Source organism: Halichoeres trimaculatus, unplaced genomic scaffold (assembly GCF_033239565.1).
Source record: "Halichoeres trimaculatus isolate MK-OKI-2021-1 unplaced genomic scaffold, fHalTri1.1 fHalTri1_scaffold_6, whole genome shotgun sequence".
Taxonomy (NCBI): Eukaryota; Metazoa; Chordata; class Actinopteri; order Labriformes; family Labridae; genus Halichoeres; species Halichoeres trimaculatus.
This window is the reverse complement of record NW_027437184.1, coordinates 38,787,435-38,806,072: the sequence shown is the minus strand read 5'-3', so window position 1 is coordinate 38,806,072 and position 18,638 is coordinate 38,787,435. Positions and strand designations below refer to the sequence as shown.

At 43.3% G+C, this 18,638-nt stretch overlaps 1 protein-coding gene across 2 annotated transcripts in view; it reads left to right on the top strand.

Annotated features, from left to right (window-relative positions):
* LOC141791611 (homeobox protein PKNOX2-like) overlaps positions 1-18,638 on the top strand; it is a 142,966-nt gene that overhangs the window by 28,500 nt on the left and 95,828 nt on the right. For both annotated transcript variants that reach the window (XM_074672186.1, XM_074672185.1), the window contains exon 2: positions 10,396-10,475. The gene's annotated coding sequence lies outside the window, so the exon portion shown is untranslated. The remainder of the gene's footprint in view (positions 1-10,395; positions 10,476-18,638) is intronic.

Genomic DNA, 18,638 nt, shown 5'->3' with positions numbered 1-18,638 from the left:
CTGGCTCTATGTTACCTTGGCAGGAGTATCATATGATAATTCTGTCACTGTTCATTCAGTTAGAAAAAATTAAGACCGCATTGCAAACCTAAGAATTTGTGCCTTCTAGTGATATATGGTTTATTGTGGTGATCAGAAGGATGTGGTGTAGCCCTGCAGAATAGAAAAAAAATATATATCACAAAAATGCCAAATTACTGTAACTCCTCCAATTTTTATCCAGAACATTCCCACGCTGACAGAGAGCTGAGGAGCTGTGGAGCTGTGGTCTCCTTCAGTTACTGTGTTCTGCCTCACTAAACTTCCAAAACAGCATTGTTGTTTTGGTGTTTTTTGTCTTTTAAACTGCCAATTCTGCCATACCATGAGCAATAATCATTTCCCAATGGTTAAAAATCAAAGTTTATGTACGACTGGAAAAAAGGCCAAAGCACTCAGACACAGGACCAGACCATTTTACAGACGGAACAACAAAACATGTCCAGACCATTTTTAGCCTCAGTAGGTAATGGGTTAAGATAAGACACGACATGGTACAGTGTAAAAACAATTTGTCTGTGTCACACAGTGCCCCCTTCAGGCCTGGAGCTCTTCCGTTTTACGGCCTGGATTTGGAGCTCCTTGTTTTTGTGTGCTCCTTGTTTTGCGTCATGTGGTGATTGTTTTTTTGCAGCTGTTTTTCCCTTTTCAGCAGGTTTTCTCACATGCAGCGTGTTTCAGCTGTTGTGTCTGCTCTGGACCTCTGGATGTGATATTTAAAGATGTATAGTTTTAACTTCCTCATCCTGGCTGTTGCAAATAAATGAACATGTCAAACAAATCATGCCACTCAGACACTCTGTTCACGCAGCTCAGCATCAGAGGACGTCCAGATCTCTGTGTTTACCTGCTGTCAGAGACAGAACGTACAGTATGAGCTCCGGAGTCTCTGCAGAGCCTGAGGGGGCTGGAAAACATGGCTCAGGTGACAGACGCTCAGTGCAGGAGCTCAATACTTACCTCACTTTTATTGCCTTCGGGAAGTTGGACTGAAATATATTAATGTTCCACACAGTGGAAATATGCAATAATGAAACCATGCTGTGAGGTGGCATGGTTAAAATAAAAAGATGAAGGTGAGGACTCATCCTCAGTGTAGTAGGTGACGCTGTTTGTAATGAATCATCTTTGTTATCTTTGTAGTTGCCTGTACATTGTGTGAAAGGTACAGAAGATATTTAACATTAAAACTTGTTTAATCATAAAAAAAATCAATCAGTTTTATCAATTCACCATCACAAACACTGCCAACAGCTCTGTGTGAACACTTTCTGCTCCCTGCACCTTTTAGTCTTTCTCACATCATTAGCTTCCATTTGGATAATCTCTCTTGATCCCAGACTTTCCTCCTCTTGATGCAGATGACTCATTAGATAGAAGAATTCACTGGTGACATGTAGGAACATCTCTTTCTGAGTGTCTTTCTGACAGCATAGAGAGGAGGAAATCAGAGCGGACTCTTTTTGTTTGCTCCATCCATCCTGACTCATCACAGCGTGGGTATTTTTAGCCACGGATTCCTGTTTGGCTTCCCTCCCCTGTTCACGAGGGGCTATCATATTCTCTGAGACAGAGAGAGGTAATCGATGTCAGATATCAGGACACAAACTTTCTCAGACCCTTGTGTCACAGTGAAAGTTGGGTATAGTGTGTGTGGCAGCTGCAGAGTCTGAGCTCAGGCTAAATGAGTGTGTTTGCGCTGTGTTTTGTCTGCCACAGCTGCCTGGATCTGCTGCATGCTTGTTAAATGTTGGGCTTAGAGCACTGCTGACGCCTCAGCGGCTCCGGTTTCTCCTCTGGGAATACCTGCCATTGTCAACCTGAGCCCCTCATGATTCCCTGGAATTATCCTCAGATGGTTGGAGTCAGTCCTCCAGGGCTTAGAAACAAGACGCCAGCCCAGAGAGGTCAAAAACTGCACTTCCACCTGTGGCCATGAGGGGCTGGTCCCAAAGACGTGTGGACTCCCATCAGGCAGAATGTTGAAATGGCTGTTTTTTCATTGTGGTTGAAGGAAACGAAGAGCTGATTTGATGGCAAAATATTAGCATGTGCATGGGTGTCTATGTAGTAGTTACATATCCCATATATAATATACTGGCACAGGTCAGCAAGTCATTTTGATCAGAATTAACCTTTTGCTGTTTTATTTTTTTTCCAACAGAGGTGTGAGTGTGTGTACGGGGAAATAGGAAGGTGTTTTAAACCGTACTCTCCTCCCTTGTTCCCGTCTCCGCCTGGCTGTTCTGCTGTAGCTGTCTGTCCTGAGCCCTGACCAGGAAACATGACCAACAGGATGTGCTCAAGTTTCTGACCAAGTAGCACAACTGACCAAAAAGCTGAACCATGGTTTCTTTTTGGTGGTCTGGCTTTGAAGAGGGGGTATATTGCTATACTTTGGGTCTTGATGCTGTCGCTGTGGTACCCTCGTAGTAATTTTCAATGATTTCCTGCTCTAAAAAGCGTCTCTGTTTTCCTCACACTGGATTTTGAAAAGCCTTATTTCGCCCTCTGTCCAGAATATTTAGTTTTAGCTGATGTGGCTCTCACTCGCATGAGCACCCTCTAAAATAAAAGAATAAAAAAAGAAAAATAAAAATGAGAGAAGAAAAGACAACCTTGCCAGTTTTCTTAGACCTTTCCTTTCCACATCAAGCCAGAGGGGATGGTGCTGGGATGCCTCTTCTATCATGTCAACTTGCTGCTGAGAGTCATGTACCCAGGTTGTGTGTGTCACTGTCAAACGAAAAGGCAAAGGGAAGAGGCTGACCCAGCAAGGGATCAATTTGCGACTGCAAAGACAGTGTGTGTTTGTCGTCTGTTGTTTTGTTGGTGTTTCCTCATTCAAAAATTGAAACAGAGGTAAAATTGCAGCATCAATGCACTACGTCTTTTATAGTTCAGGTCCATTTTATTTAACAGACTAAATATCCTTACGTTCACATTTTTCCTCTGCTCTCTGTGTTGTCCACAACAGTTTTGTCTCAATGCGTACAGACAGGCACACTCCATGTAGCAGAGCAGACATTTAGGAAAAAATAATGTCACAACCACCACAAGAAACACAGAAACAGGGTATGGGGAGTTTGTCCAGGGAGTAAAACTAGTCAGGATTGTCTCTGAGTTCCATTTTGATGCATAACAAAATAAAAGAATAAATAAACAGGACAATGTGACAAAAATTGGGGGAATAAAACAAAAATGAAAATCAAAATTTACAAACAAATAATAGAGCTATTGGCAATGACACAACAAGACAAGACAAAAACAATTCTACCCAAAAAACATTAAACCCATCCACATAGCCTTTGTGTTTATGTTGATCGCTTTTCCTTCGTGTTATTGGTTTTTAAAGTTCACATTATTAGTATCATTTATCTTTCATGGTACTGCAGAGAAAGTGTTAAATTATAGAGTTAGCAGAAGGACAGACATGAATGAAATTGTGGGACATTCCTGAAAAGTGTTTTTGATCGGACTTGTCTGCGATCAGAGGGAAGTTCTTTCAGGAAAGAAATAAAAGGTTGACATTTCTCTTCATGACATTCTCCGAGGGTAAACTTGATTTTTTCAAGAAGGACATCAGATCATTTAACCAGGCAGATCAAAACGGTGGGCTCGGTGCTTTCACCCAGTGCTACATTTGTTTCATACCTGCATGTTTTAATACAGAAGGCTTTTCCTGAATGTGTCTCCTTCAAACCGACTTTGTCCATTAGTTGTGAAGTTATATTTAAGTCTAATAACAAACCTGATCTTTGAATTGGAGTTTAGATTTTTTATTTTCCAGCATGTTTCTGGCGACATTCATCTATTGTCAGACTCACAGACTCACAGTAGGGTTGGCGCCGGCTATTTGTGGCCCTGTACGTTACTGTAAACCCCTCTGCTGGGTCTGAAGCCTCAGTGTAAAGGTGGCCGAGTGACCCGGTATCCTGTTTGTCAGGAGAACAGAACTATTTCTGATTGTTGTACATCCTGCCGGTCACTGATCCGTGGCACATACAGCTGCGAGGCATGAGGACTTTTTTAGCTCCTATTGTGTGAGCTGGAAACAGTCACTTTTATACAGACTGGATACTCAAGGCTGAGGAGCCGCTTTTAAAATGCGGGGGAGAGATTCCTGCGAGTTTCATGTAAAATTAATTATTTGCCCTCTTTTTATGTCCCCCTGAATCTCTGAGCAGTGAAAACCTGCCTGTGTTTTATTGGAATGAAATTATGGTGTAATGTCACTTTTGCTATTAGCACCAAGAGTCTGTGCATGCCAATTGATCCTGCTGTTGTCATGGCAACCTGAACCACTAAACCTCTGCGCAGCTGTTGTTATGGAAGCCCTTGAACAGCTGGGGGGCTATAGCTGCAGAGGGATTGTGGGAAACGGCTTTTTTGGTCCTCCCTTTACACCTTGACCCCAAACTCCTGCTTGGAAAAAAAAACGAGGGGGATTTGGGAATCCTAAAGACGTCCATCTGGAGTTTTTTCCAGAGCCTCTGAATGATTAGTTTAGTCGTCAGTTGGGCAGGAAGATGTGAATATTTAATCATGTCTGTGTCTTCTCTCCAGACCTGCTTTGCCAGGAATGCAGGCGGCAAAATCAAATGAGTCAAATGAAGCTGGATTTTCTCTCAGGGTTTGCCTGATGCATTGGAGCATATCCCATTATTGATATGAGCAAATGTTGTACACAGTGCAACAATAAAATAATCATTTCACAAGACGCACAAGTTGTCTGGGGAGCAGCGCTCTCCGAGTCTCATTCCTTCAGTCATAATGAAGCTGAGAGCTAACACAAGAGCAGGATCTCTCCTTCCTGTTTGATATGGCTAACATTCTGCAGACACGTATCTGTAGGGGAGGAAAACACTCTCACGGCTGAGTTTCAGGCAGAACTCAAACACAAAAGATACTCCTCCACTCCTGTTTAAAGTTGTGCACTCCGGCTGCTGTGCTCTTGTTACCAAAGCACACCTGTGATGCAGGCTTATGGTTCACAGCTGGCTTCTTTCCAGAACTGTAAAAAGTTTAACTATTACAATTCTACTGAGAAACACATGATCAGACACTTTATGAACACATGAATGAAGTTTAATCAAGAAGAAGGCTGGAGATACATGGGGACCAACAGACAGGCTGTCACCAGACTGAGGTAGAAACATGGTGAACAACTGAATGTAGAGCTCAGAAGATGCTCCGGTGGAGGGTTATACCTCAACATCACTGACTGGCTCATTTCACTGTCAATCAAAAATGAATCAGATCATGACAGATCATCCAATCATCATGCAGAAGCCCAGCGTCCAGGCCAGCCCACTGCCTCATAGACCCCCAGAGATGCTGAGCATTCAAGGGCGGGACAAAGCCCAGCGTTTATCCAATGACCGTCCAGTTTCCACAGTGGAACAACCCACTCTACGCTTCCCTGCTGAAGACGCTCAGCGTCCGACTGTGTTAAAGCGCTGAGAAGCTGCGGGGATAAATGAGAAGGAGGTGGAGCCAGTTACCTGTGATAGGAGCTGATTCTGAACAAAAGATGAAGGAATTCTAGCTCAGATTTAGTCAATGAAATGTTCACACAGCAGAACATATCACCACTATTTTTAGGGACATTTTAGGGGAAGCTGAGCGTCCCTTGCAGTCTTAGAGCAATCACTACTGGATGATAAACACCTTACTTCGTGGAGTTGGATCTGGTAAAAAAAAAAAAAAAAAGTTGTCTTGAACAAAGAAAAGTTAATAAGAAAATCTGATCTTCATTCATTTCCAAAACAAACACATGCCTTGTTCAGAGGCACGTCTTCATGACAGTGTGTGTGAGACTTCGGCCTTAAAGGTGTCGCTGTAGTCCATGTCAAACAGATCCTTCTCACTGCTTCTTTAAGAATAACGAAGCTGCACTTAATGTCTACGGGCACTTGAACTACTACTACTAACCAACTCAGACTTCTTGACAGGAGGGTAGATCAGCAGTTTGACCAACAACCATGTGAGGACTAAAGTCTCCTAAATCACCTTTCTTCTGTATTCTGATGCTCAGTTTGAACTTCAGCAGCTCCTCTTCATCCTTGCCTGTATGCATGTCCAGCTATAAGTGAAAAAAATGGACTATGTGCAGTCAGTCTCCATTTTCTTTCACTTTGAAATCTTTTTTTTGTGCTTCTCTCAGACACACCGTAACCACTTGCCATGTTTGGTGCTGTTTAGGCTCTAGGTTGTGTAGTAAGTGTGTGAAATTCAAATGGACTGTATATTAACTGGATTTAATCTCCCGCTGTCACCCGTCTGTTTCTGAAACAGATTTTTGAAGCAAACCGACTGGCATGGCCATATTGGAAGTGGGGTGGGCTTCCGACTCGGATAGAGGGACTTGAAGGATGTCTCGTACCGTCTCTTCGCTTTGATGAAGGATTGAAATCAGTGACACAGCTCTAGCATTCAGACCCTTCTCAGTCTCATGCCTTTCTTTGACCAGTCCGGGGAAAGAGGGTTAAAAGACTGTCCTTATTTTAATCTTAACACTTTTAATAACCTCCAAAATCTGAAAAAACAGTGGAGAGTAGCAGAGAGACATGTTGATTTGATGAAACCAAGGCAGTTAACTTCAGAAAAGAGACTTAATTCTCTGAGTAACTGTCCTCTGACTGTCTGTGTGTACCTGTGTATGAATGTTGAAGCTGCGCTGTCAGTGTTGGCGGCACATTCAGGAATGCTAATGTTTCCTCTGCGGCTTTGACGGGAATACAGTGATTAGACCTCCAGCCCCCTGGGTGGAGCCCCTCGCTGCACCGACTCTCGCTCTGATTCACTTTGACGTCAACAGGAAGGTCAGCCATATCCCAGAGGGGTCACAGAGAGGCAGTGTGTGTGTGTGTGTGTGTGTGTGTGTGTGTGTGTGTGTGTTTGTGTGTGTGTGTGTGTGTGTGTGTGTGTGTGTGTGTGTGTGTGTGTGTGCAGAGATGCTCCTTGAGGATTCCAGGAGATGGCTGAGGGAGGAAGGGCCCTCAGAGCTTAGGGAGGGCTTTTGGAAGGATTACCGAGGGGCTAAAATGTTTTCTTTGTGGCTGAAGGAAACCGAAGAAATGCTCTCACTCAAACCTCCCGTGGTCAGAGGGGATGTTTGTTTGGCTGGAATCTCAGGCTACATCTTGAAGACGCTCACATTGGTTTTCTACCACGTGTTGAGCTGTAAGACTTTTACTCATTGTAAAGAAACTAAAGACCAGATCAAGTATATCTGTCGATGTTTTTTTCACACAATGTTAAACTTATCTGAGTTTTGATGACTGTAAGTCAAAGAATGAAACTGTTAAATCGACCTTTTCACTTAGCTCCTCTCAGATGACGTGAACAGCCAAACTTGGCTTTCATGGAAGATGAACCGAGGACAAACATTTTTTAGAGTTATTGTCCTCTACCTGCTCTGATAATCTCAGGAAAAACATGTCAAATACACATAAGAAAAACACACATGAATGGCTCATGATGGGTTTCACTTCACAGCTGCTGGGCCTTCTCTTACACACATCAGTCACGCCCAATGTCCGGTGATGATACCCAGGTCTCCCACTGAGAGTAGAAATGGCACCCAGGTTCCCAAGAACAGGCCCAGCCAGCCTCTCAGTCTGGGAGCAAGCTGCTCATACCCAGCTATTTTTGACATTTCCCTTATCCATTCCCTAAAAGATTCAGAGTTCTTCCCTTTCCAGTGTCTGAGAACGGCTCTGCAGCCTGTGCTCAAAGCATGTCTGCACCATAGTATTTGCTTTGTCAACATCCTCATCTTCTCCATCATTATTGGCGGAGACAAAGTGCAGTAATGCAGTAATGTCACTCTTTATCAAGAACCTTGTTCACAAATATTATAACTTCTCCCAGAAATATCCGACCATCTCTCCTGCGCCTCTCTTCAACATTTGTCTGAGTCCCTTAAACTGTAGTTCAGCCATCTTGCATAGTGCCGGATCATTTCACTTCACGAGTCATTCAACAAGTTTGTACACCTCCTGATGACCTGAACCAGGACAGGTTCTCTCACCTTTCAATGTTTATCCCCCTCTCTTCTCTTGGTGGGTGAGATTGTCTCATGAGCTTGTAAAGTCTAGATGCTTCTTCCTTGACTAATCGACGATTCTGAGTGATGTTGTGTTATTGTTTGAGATCAGAGGATAGTATTTCTCCCTCAGGACATGAAACAGTTTCTCAAGCCCCGTGTCCACCAAGCTGTTCAGTTTGGTTCGTCTCTGTACGGCACGCATTTTGTGGCGTTTCCTTTGACTAAAACCAGGACACGTCCCCAAATTACCGACCCATTCTGTCCCACTTTTTGGTACTCTTCTGTTGGGATGCCAAACATACTGATCCCACCCCAGAAGGTGGAGCTAGAAACACTGCATTGGTGGAAAGAATGGTCACTCCCTGTGTGACAGCAGCTGCTGTATTTCACCTGATGGCACACAGCCTTCTCTGAATCAAAGCTTGATTGTTCTTTGTAACAAAGAGCCACATGACGATCACAGAGAAGACAAATTGCTGGATGTCTTCATCATTGCTCTTTGTTTCCTGTGTCGTGTTTTTCTTCTTTGTTGGATTTATTAGTGGGGTAAACTGTGTCACGCTGCTATGCTGTCATGCTATCCCATGGCTGAAGCAGCTATTGGCAGCTGCCTACCAACAAGGGCACAGTTGCCTGTGAACAGCAACAGGATCAGGCTTTTCTGATCCAAGTCGGACCAAACTGATCCATACCGGACTAAAAGGGGACAGATTTAATTAGATAAAACTGAATTCTACCAAACTATGTTTGAGTTAGGACAAGATAAAGGAGCTGGCCTTCTTCCTCTTTGCAAACAGCTATAGGATGTTCACCTTTCAGTCAGGCCTTTCATGCCCTTAAATGGGCCAAAATAACTTTAATAACTTCAAAAATAACAAGTTATAAAATATTTGTCTCCCTGAGCAGTGAGTGCTTAGGGAGACAAGTGCTTTTTCACAATAAAAGCTTTTTGTGACCAAGCTGTAAACATTTCATGGTCTACATAAAGTGTTTACTTCATTCCGTTGACAGATTTTGTAGAGAAAAAAAAAAAAAAACACTTGTAGAAATAAAATGTCTGCTTTCATTGATGATAGCAATGAAGGCCCATCAATAAAAGAAGGTGTATTTTGAAATTTAGTAAGTAAGAGGCATCATTAGTCAGCATTTCTTTGAACTCCACCTCACCAAATTCATGTGAGCAGAAATGTTTGAGTTCACATACTGGTGCACTCATTCAGTACCATGTGTCATGTTGTGACGCACAGCGCTCTCAGGCTCCATTTTCAGTGTCCAGAACTTCTCTGAGTGCGCCCCCCTGGCCCGTTTGTTGTGTGGGGGACTCTGCAGATAGCTTGGCTCTCTAACAATAAACAATGCAGGAATCCAAACCCAGAAGTAAGCTGAGCATCTATAAATAAAACAAATAAGCCAGCTGCAGCTTATGTCTTAGTTAACAGTCTGCAGGGCTGATGCTCTGTCACAGCCAACAAGTGAAAATAAAGATGTTTAACTCTCAGATTGTGAGTGAACTCAGGAATCCTTAACTCCTGAACCTTAAGTAGGTACCTCTAAAAAGGTTTCGTCTCCTCTTGGAAAATCTCCGCAGCTCTCAATCCAAATTCCCCTGATCCTCTGCGGGCCTCTGGTCGTACCCACCTACCACACACACGTAGTCCCCGCTGAGCTGAGCAGCGCTGGATAAATACCATCTCTTCAGAGGCTCTGTGTTAGCAGATTGCTGGAGGTAGGCGGCCCGCTGTGAGGCCCAACCACACTCCCACTGTTCTGAAGGAGCTTTAAGCGAAAGATCAGGTGTCCAGCCCTGAATGCTTGATTGAACTTAAATCTTTTGCATGTGCACCATAACTCTCTCTGCAGCGCCGCGCTCCGTGTGGCCACCCAGCCCATTCCTCTCAGGAATTTAGAGTTAAGAGCAGCTCACTGACCTCCTCTTTTCATCTGGGTCTGGAAATGAAAACAGATACATTTGGAATATTATGATGGAGCACTGGCTCTAAACACAAATCAAATAATGACAGGATACATGAATCCCTGTGTAAGGATATATCAGAGGTTATTAGGCCAGCACATTGTCAGGGCTTGTTCTTTCATTGGGATTTCTGCTTCCCTCAGAAATCAGTGTGTTTGAGCTGACTGTTCAGGTTACCAGGTTAAGAAGTTGGAGTGTATCACAAGCTGCACAATGTCAGTACATATATCTTTTGTCACCTCTTCTCTGCTTCAACATCTTAAAGACTTTTCCATGAATACTGATGACTGTGTCAGGTCTCGTGGCTCAAACGTTGCCCTTCTGTCTACAGGTTCTGTGAGGAGGGGGAAAACAGACCACGGAGCAGAGAACAACACTTTCAGCTGCTGGGTTGCTGTGGGCAAGCTAACTGTGAGTGTTTATTCACCTCATTCCATGATAAAGCCCATTTCAGAAGGCCTGTGCTAATTGATGCAGCAAAGTGTGTGAAATATTGAGTATCTGCGTCAGAAACCAGTTCTGACTTCAGAGACTTCAGAGTTTTCCTGCTGCTCTTTACGTACCTCCTGCTCACTCATGACTCAGCTCAAGGTCTCTCAGAGTATAGGTTCTGACCATGGGATCCATAATGGATGACTTTGCTCTTCTGCAGTTTCCTACTCCGCCCTGTCCCCTGCAAAGCTGAAATGATTGTTTGGTATGCAGTATGTACATGACTCCTGTATCTCCTGATGATCCCTGGAGGTTCAAACCTTCCAGTCGCCTTTCCCGGTTGTTTATGTCACTTAAAAATAGCAACTTTTATCATTAGAGGTGTGAAAAAATATCATTATTGCAATATATTGTGATTCTTTGACCTGTGATAAAATATAGATATTCTAACTCTTTATATGAATATTTTTGTTAAAATAAAAATTTGTATTTTAGGTGAGTTGAAAAGTACAATACGTCTTCCCCACCTCCACTGCAGTCAATGGTGCTGAAAAGCTACTCTGCTGTATGATGGCCATAAACTGTATAGTAAATATAATCTCAAAGTATATCCAAAATATTTTTTCCTAAACTTGATGATGTGGATTTTGATGCAGTAAACATTAATGTTTTCTCTATTCTTGGGTCAGTCAGTTTAAAATCAAAAGAAGTTAATTTTACAGTGTAGTAGGCTGATAAAATAATAATCATAGTCATGGTTTGTGCAATATTACATTTTTATGAATAGCATTGGTTACACCAAGTGATATTTATCAGTTTCACCAACTGACCAGAACTTTCACCCAATGTTTTTTTCTAACTTTAGTTTAATGTCACAGTAGTTTAAGTGACAAACTTGATGCTCTTTATGTTTTCAAGTGTTAGTATGAAACACTGGATCTGACTTTATTTCAAACTTAATAAAATAGAAAAGTTGTTCCTAATCAAATAGTTAACTTTATAAAATATCTTAATATTTCCAAATATTGTGATATGGTGATATGGTGAAGTATCATGATGTGTAACGTACTGTGAGGATCCTGCCAATACTCACCCCTACTTATCACAGCATCTCAAACTAACCTGTATGGTGGCAACCTTTTATTTTCTTCTTCCAAAAGCCTAGAAAACACTGTTCAGCCTGTGTAATGTCACTGAAGGAACTTCCGCATGATGTGCCGTTAACAGATTTGCTTTCCCCAGGGAAACCACATCCCTACCACGGACACTGAGAAAAAGCATTAAGAAATAACCAGTTTTGGTGCTGATGATCTCATTTGAAACTGTGGATTATGAACAGAGCACTGACATGGTCCTATCAGTGCCTTTAAAGCGTGCTCCCTGTTCAGTTAACTAGTTGTTTTCTTCAGGCATCATTCAAAGCTATAACTGAGTGTCATCTGCAGAGCAGTGAACATTTATGGCATGTGTCATCATGGTGCTACCTGGAGGAACCATGTCTCAAAAGAAAATAAGTGGCCCAAGCACTGAACCTTGTGGAACTCCAAAACTAACTTTGGTACACAAAGAGGAACAATTATTAACATTTACTGAAGCTAATGGAGGCAGATTGCGGATGGAGATGTCACAGTGCAGGGAGTCTACAGGCACATGAGACATCACATTGAGTTCCATGGCAATGGATGGGCTGCCATTTGTCTCGCCTTCTTACACATACCATAATTTCCGGTCAATAAGTCACTCCAGAGTATAGTGCGTATCAGTCAAAAAATGCCTCATGAGAACAGACATTTAATTTGAAAAGGCAAGTTATTGAACTTCACAGCAGCACACAGAACTACAAGCTGAACAGGGTAATGAGTTAACATTTAACATCTGTTTAAGAGCAACAACCTGTAAAAAGGTGATAAAGGTGGAGTAGATGTTGAGAGAAAGAGTCTGAGAATGGATCAGATTCACGTTCATGCAGATATGTTTGGAAACATGTTAAGCTGAATCTATAGCGGTGATAGAGATGATACTCAGTTAGCTGGTTACAGGCAGTGAGTCCTAGGTACTGCCCAACAACCCGTAGGCTGATCCCACCCACCCTGAGGTGCTGACAGGATGGCAATAACAAAAAGGAGCTACACAGCTGCACAGAAGCTACACGTTGCTGAATTTGATCAACGTCTGTAACATAGTTCAAACCATTTTTCCCTTTGGACAAAGGCTGCGTTTCCATGTAGAGGTGTGACTTTGTATGGATTGGTAAGAGATACACAGAGTTTGTAAATATAGGTTGGTTTCAGTTCTCGATAATCACGGCTTACTTGGATTGATTAAATCTTGGGTGGGAACTGCTGGATCTGACAGTCCAAGTCAGTATTTTGGGACTGACAGCATTTACTGTCCAGCTCTTGGAAACAACTTGCCATCCTCTGTCACTCTTCTACTCTTGTTTCAACCCTCCATTTAAATCGATCCTTTCAGAAACACTAACCATTGAAAATGTTTCTCTAAATCCTAATTAGTCCTCGTAGTAAAAGCCTGTGAAAGCCCGTACAATGGGAAGAGGCCACAGTCAAAATAGGAGCTGAGACGATGGGGTTTCAGTGCGCACATGGCAGTTCCTACCTGATAGCCAGAGGAGGTCTGGTCTCACTAAGCCGTTTGTCTCTTCCTGCACAAAGACCAGACTAATCGCACAGCCAGTCTCCATGTCCTCTCAGTCCCTGAGTGTCCCCCCTCCTGCCCTCCCTTCCATCACCCAAAAACCTCCAGCACTGTTCAGCACCAAGGATTGTTTTACGCTTAATTCTGTTAGACTTAATGAGATTTCACTAATTAAATCTCCTCCTGGCTGGAGACCCCCCATTATATCACCCCCCCACCACCACTGACTATCATCCCAGCCCGTGGAGTGATTGCTCGTAGAGCTGTTTTACACAAATAAACTTTTTCATGGAGAACAGGGACAGTGGGTTGCACAAGGACAGGCCTGTGTTACTCGGAGGATTTTCAATTTCGCGCCAAGATGCTCTGCTGCACTTTGTCCTTATAGATAGCCGATAGGTTTCCAAATCTGATTTAGTGAATAAAGGCAGGAAGTGTCGGAGAGCACATCAAGTTGTCTCATCCCCATGAAGATGAGGAGCTGGAAAACATGCCCAGACACCACAGGGGCAGAGAAGTGGTGCCGTTCTTTGTGAGATGTCATGTTACTTTGATTTTATTTCAAACTCTTGGAAAGGAAAGGTGTCCCTCTGACTCTGATATTTTATTCTGTGCTCAGACTTCTCTGCAGTATGACAAGTGTAAGGCTTGTTTCATGAAATATTTCAGAGTTTGTTTTATTCTGGGAAATGAGAAGAGACTGGAAAAAGGTTTTCCATCATAAAATATTGTTCAGAAATTGACAGCATGAATTAATCAGGAGAACTAAACCAGATCTTTATTTACTGATTTACTCTACTGGTTGATTTTCTATTCAGATAGACTGATAAGATGAACTGATTCCACTAGGTATTATTTGGGCTAACAAAAGTCTCCCCTCTAGAAATCTGCCTGATCATAATCCACACTTTACCATGAAATTATCAGCACCAAGAAAGGTTATTCCTAAATGCTACGTCTTAGCTTCCCAATCGAGTTGAGCAGGACCGGATTGATTTAAAGCCGCGTTTCCACCAAGCAGACCGGTTCAGTTCATCTCGGTACGGCGTGCATTTTGTGGCGTTTCCACTGACTTTACCAGGGACAGATCCCCAAATAACCAAGACGAGCCGTCCCACTTTTTAAGACCCTTCTGTATGGGTGCCAGACTGAACCAATCCACTCCTGAAAGGTGGAGCTACCATACTGAAGATCATTGATTGGTCAAAGAATCATCACCCACCCCGACAGCGGCTGCATTTCTCCTGGCGGCACACAGACTTCTCTGAAACAAAGCTTGATGGCAATCACAGAGAGGACAAAATGCTGCATGTCTTCCATCTGTGCTCTTTGTTTACTGCGTCACGTTTTCTTCTTCGTTAGATTTGTTAGTGGGGTAAACTGTGTTGCACTGCTATGGTGTCACACTATTGTTCAACAGCTGTGGCTTTTGGCATCAGGCTTACACATCGCCTACCATGAGAGGGCACAGTTTGCTGTGGAAACACAAACGAGATCAGGCTTAGCTGTACCAAACCGTGCCAAACTGTGCCAAACTGTACCAAACTGAACCAGACTGCTTGGTGAAAACGCGACTTAAGTCTCTATGACAACACCACGCCGGCTGAAGAAGTTTAGCAGAGAGGAGAGAGATCTGTGTTTGTCTCTGCTGAAAACGATTTCTGTGATTAATTTTGTAGTGATGGTGGACACTGGAGCCTAACTGTCAGACAGAAAAAGGACAGAAGAGCAGAAGAAAGAGAAACAGGAGAGAGACAGAGCACCAGCTAAAGGCTAACACAGGAGAAAAAGCTATAACACAGCCTTAAGGTGAAAACAATGGTTCAAGGCTAAAACACAGGCTAATGGCTTTAGCTGAAGTTTCAGACTTCAACAGGCGCCAAAGGCTAAAACTGGAGCTAAAGGCTAACACTGGCTAAACTGTTTGTGCTGAAGCTGACTCCAACCCACAGTCAGCAGTTATTCTCTAGTGGTCTGTTCAAACTTGAGAGTCTAACAATAAAATAACAGACATGTCTTAGAGCACTGGGCTGTGGGTAGTGCTAAATATGGGCGGCTACTAAACTACGGTACATACTGACAATGTTTGCTTGTTTTGAAAGGTACATTTTTAAAATGTCCGGATGATAGACTTTCCTGTTGGATCAATAATATCAATAATAATCCTGCTTTAGCTGAGTGGCTACGCTATAAAGGAAGTGCTGAAGGGGGTGACCATCAGTTCAAGCAGTGAGATCTCAGAGGTCACTGTTGACAACAGTCGCTTGCCCCGCTATTGTGGGTGACCCTGTGGGACTCTCACATGGACTATTGTGGGAGCTGGCCCCCTGTTTCCCGTTTGAGCCCTGCACACCCGGTGCCAGCTCTGCTGCTTGGTTCTTCTGCCAAAAAGTCCATTATACCCCTCACCCCTTTCCCCCCATGAATCTGAGTCCATTGTAGCCCAGCTACCCTGTCCCCCTGCCTCATTTATTCACACTCACACACACACACACACACACACACACACACACACACACACACACACACACACACACACACACACACACACACACACGCCGCGTCCAGCCTCTGAGCCCCCTGAGCTGTGGAGTTTGGGTGGGCGAGTGGGCAGCATGCCCATTTGTGAAGGGAGTGCTTCCTTGATGAAGGCTGAGCTGATCGGGTTTCTGCCACCTGTCATTCAGCTTAGGGGGCAGGAAAGGGGGCAACAGTGGTGGTGGGCGGTGGGAGCAAGGGGCATGGAGGAGTGGGGGTGTTAACAGGACAAATGCCATGGCAATCTGGCACCCAGCCTGCAGCTTACAGCCTGCAGCTTACAGCCTGCTGTTGTTTCAGCATCATACTCCCAGACTTCAGAAGTTGTCTTTTACTTCATGCGGTGGTGTGAGAATAGAGCATTGAGCCAGCTTTCATTTGATTTTGTTTTTATGGGATTGACCAAACATTCAGAGGCTTGTCATACACTGAAACCACTTCAGACGTTACGTTTTGTTCCACACATCGTTGCTCCTCAGATTTAACTGCTTTGTTTGGTAAAGTTGGTTGGGTTCCTTGAATTTCATGTCTCACCAACAGGTTTGAATGATGCTATGAAACCATCAGCCAATCAACTCTGCGTGTCCGATCGACCTTTCCCACAAGAATTTTGCAAAAATGATGAAAACTCTGACACAGTTCAGTTAGGAAACAGTTTGTCCTGAAAATTGGACAGTGGAACTGAGCGGCCAACAGAGACAGACAGTTTGCGGTGGCCCCTTCAGGAAGCCTGAGCCCACCTCAAAGGCCTTCTCAGCTACCTTTGTCTATTGTTGCGCTGATACGCGTCAGCTTTTCTGCTGTTTCCTTTCCACCCTTTGCCGCACAACTTCCTCTCTCGTTCAGACCCTTTACCTCTACATATCCATAGAAATCCCTGAATCTGTCTGTGAACTGATCAGAATGCTACGTAGGGATGGGTACTGGATTTGCTACCTTTATAGGTACCCACTAAATTCTGTTGAGTACAGTGTACCAATTGACATAAAATCAAAGTTGTGACTGTGAGGGAGTGGAAGAGAAGGCAAATTTCCATGATGGACATGAACACAGCATTGCAGGTTTATATATTGAGAAATAAATATGTTAAATTGAAAAACTTTGAGATTTTATAATTAAAAAAAAAAAAAAAAAAAAATTATTACTGCATAAACACACAGAAGTACCAAAGTTGGTACCATTGAGTATGGATACTGATTGCCAGGTACCGGGAATCCTTTCAAATGTAAAGCGTACCCATCTTTGACACCATGTTTTAAAAAAAGCCCAAGATCTTCTCAAGGTGATCCCAAGACCTGCTGAAATGATGAGGTCATCACATAAGGGTCTCCTAAATGGTGCATGACTCTTTGGAGGGATGGGCCTCAACCACCAAGAGTTGCCCATAACCCTGCCTCTGACAGGCCTCCAGACGACTGGCCAATCAGAGGGAAGGGGGTTAGTGGAGCACAGTGACCCCTCTTTAAGGAAAGTGACTACTGTAATAGAGTTACAGAGACTCATATGCCCCTGACACTGTCAGAAATCAGACCATCTAGCATCATCTACCAAGAAAAAGGAATCTCTCTACAAACATCACTGGTTGCACGATGTTAGCTCTGGTCACTCAATAAAAGGCTCAAAGTCATGGCCCTGCATGTTATGCAGATTATGGTAACCAACGCTATCTTGACACTGTCCACCTTCTTGAATCTGTTGACTTGTGTGATCTTTGTATCCAGAGCTAGTGTTGTAAGACCTTTTCCAGCATCTTTTAATGCGCTGACTAAACAAACAGGACCATTAACACTTCCTCCTGGTTGGGGGAACCAAACAACATTACCTGCTGTAATTCATCTCTCAGACACACGTGCTGTTACAGATTGGATGCTGGTGGAGAGCAGCAGTAAAGTCTTTAGGACCTCATTCAGACCTGCTTATGGAAAGAGTTTGATTTGCTTTGTTTCCGGTTTCCTCGGATCAGGATTAAGTGATCGTTCTGAGGATTTTAGTTAAATCAAGACATCTGGAAGTGTGTATCAGGACTAAGTACTTGATAACTTTGGGGACTGAGACAGCAGCAGCTGTGTAGATAAACATGAAATTGAACAGTTCTTCATTCATCATAACATTGACTAACAACACTTTAAGCCACTGCTGGAGGTCACAATTTCATGATGATGAAGAGAAGCATGTTATTTGACGCTTACAGCTGCACTTCCAGAGACAACAATGCTGCAAATGGAGATGATATAGCATTAGCAGTCGCTAAGGAGAAATGAAAAACATAATCTTTTTCAAAACAGGACTGGGCAACCATGTCAGTATCAGATTCTCTTTGACGTGTTTCCACAGTGGGCTCAGGACTGTCTGCTGACAGTGCCTGTTGGGTGGGAGAGCCCTGGCTTTTTTGGTGCTCTACCCCTGCTTGTGACCACATGTGGTCTTAGAAAATAACCAAACAGAACATTTTTTGGTCTTGCTCAGTGATTGTTCTATAATAGAAAATGAAAATCGAAGTGATTATAAGAAAATCTCCATCCATTTTGAAAATAGACTTTACTCCTTTCTAAAATCTGGTTCAGGACATGTTACAATCAACCTGAGATCATAAAACTGAAGACAAATCAGATCTGATCTCTGCATCCGGACTTTGTGTTTGGAGGCTTTCTGCTTTCTTCAAAGAGGACCTGAAGCATCTTCTCCGTCCCCTGTGTTACACGGACCTGGTCTCAATGTAATCCTGACTGTGTGATCTCACTCTGTGCCTCTGTTTTACCACCACCCTCCAATCCATGCAGATCTGTTTCCCTCACCCTGGCTCTTTACCCCACCAGCTCTAATTGTAATTATGTTGATTTAACTTAGACACATGCGGCTCCCTCCTGCCATCTGAATGGAAGCTTATTAGTTTGAATATTTTTTTTATATTTATTTATTCCCATTTCTCAGGGTCCCTGTCGGCATTTC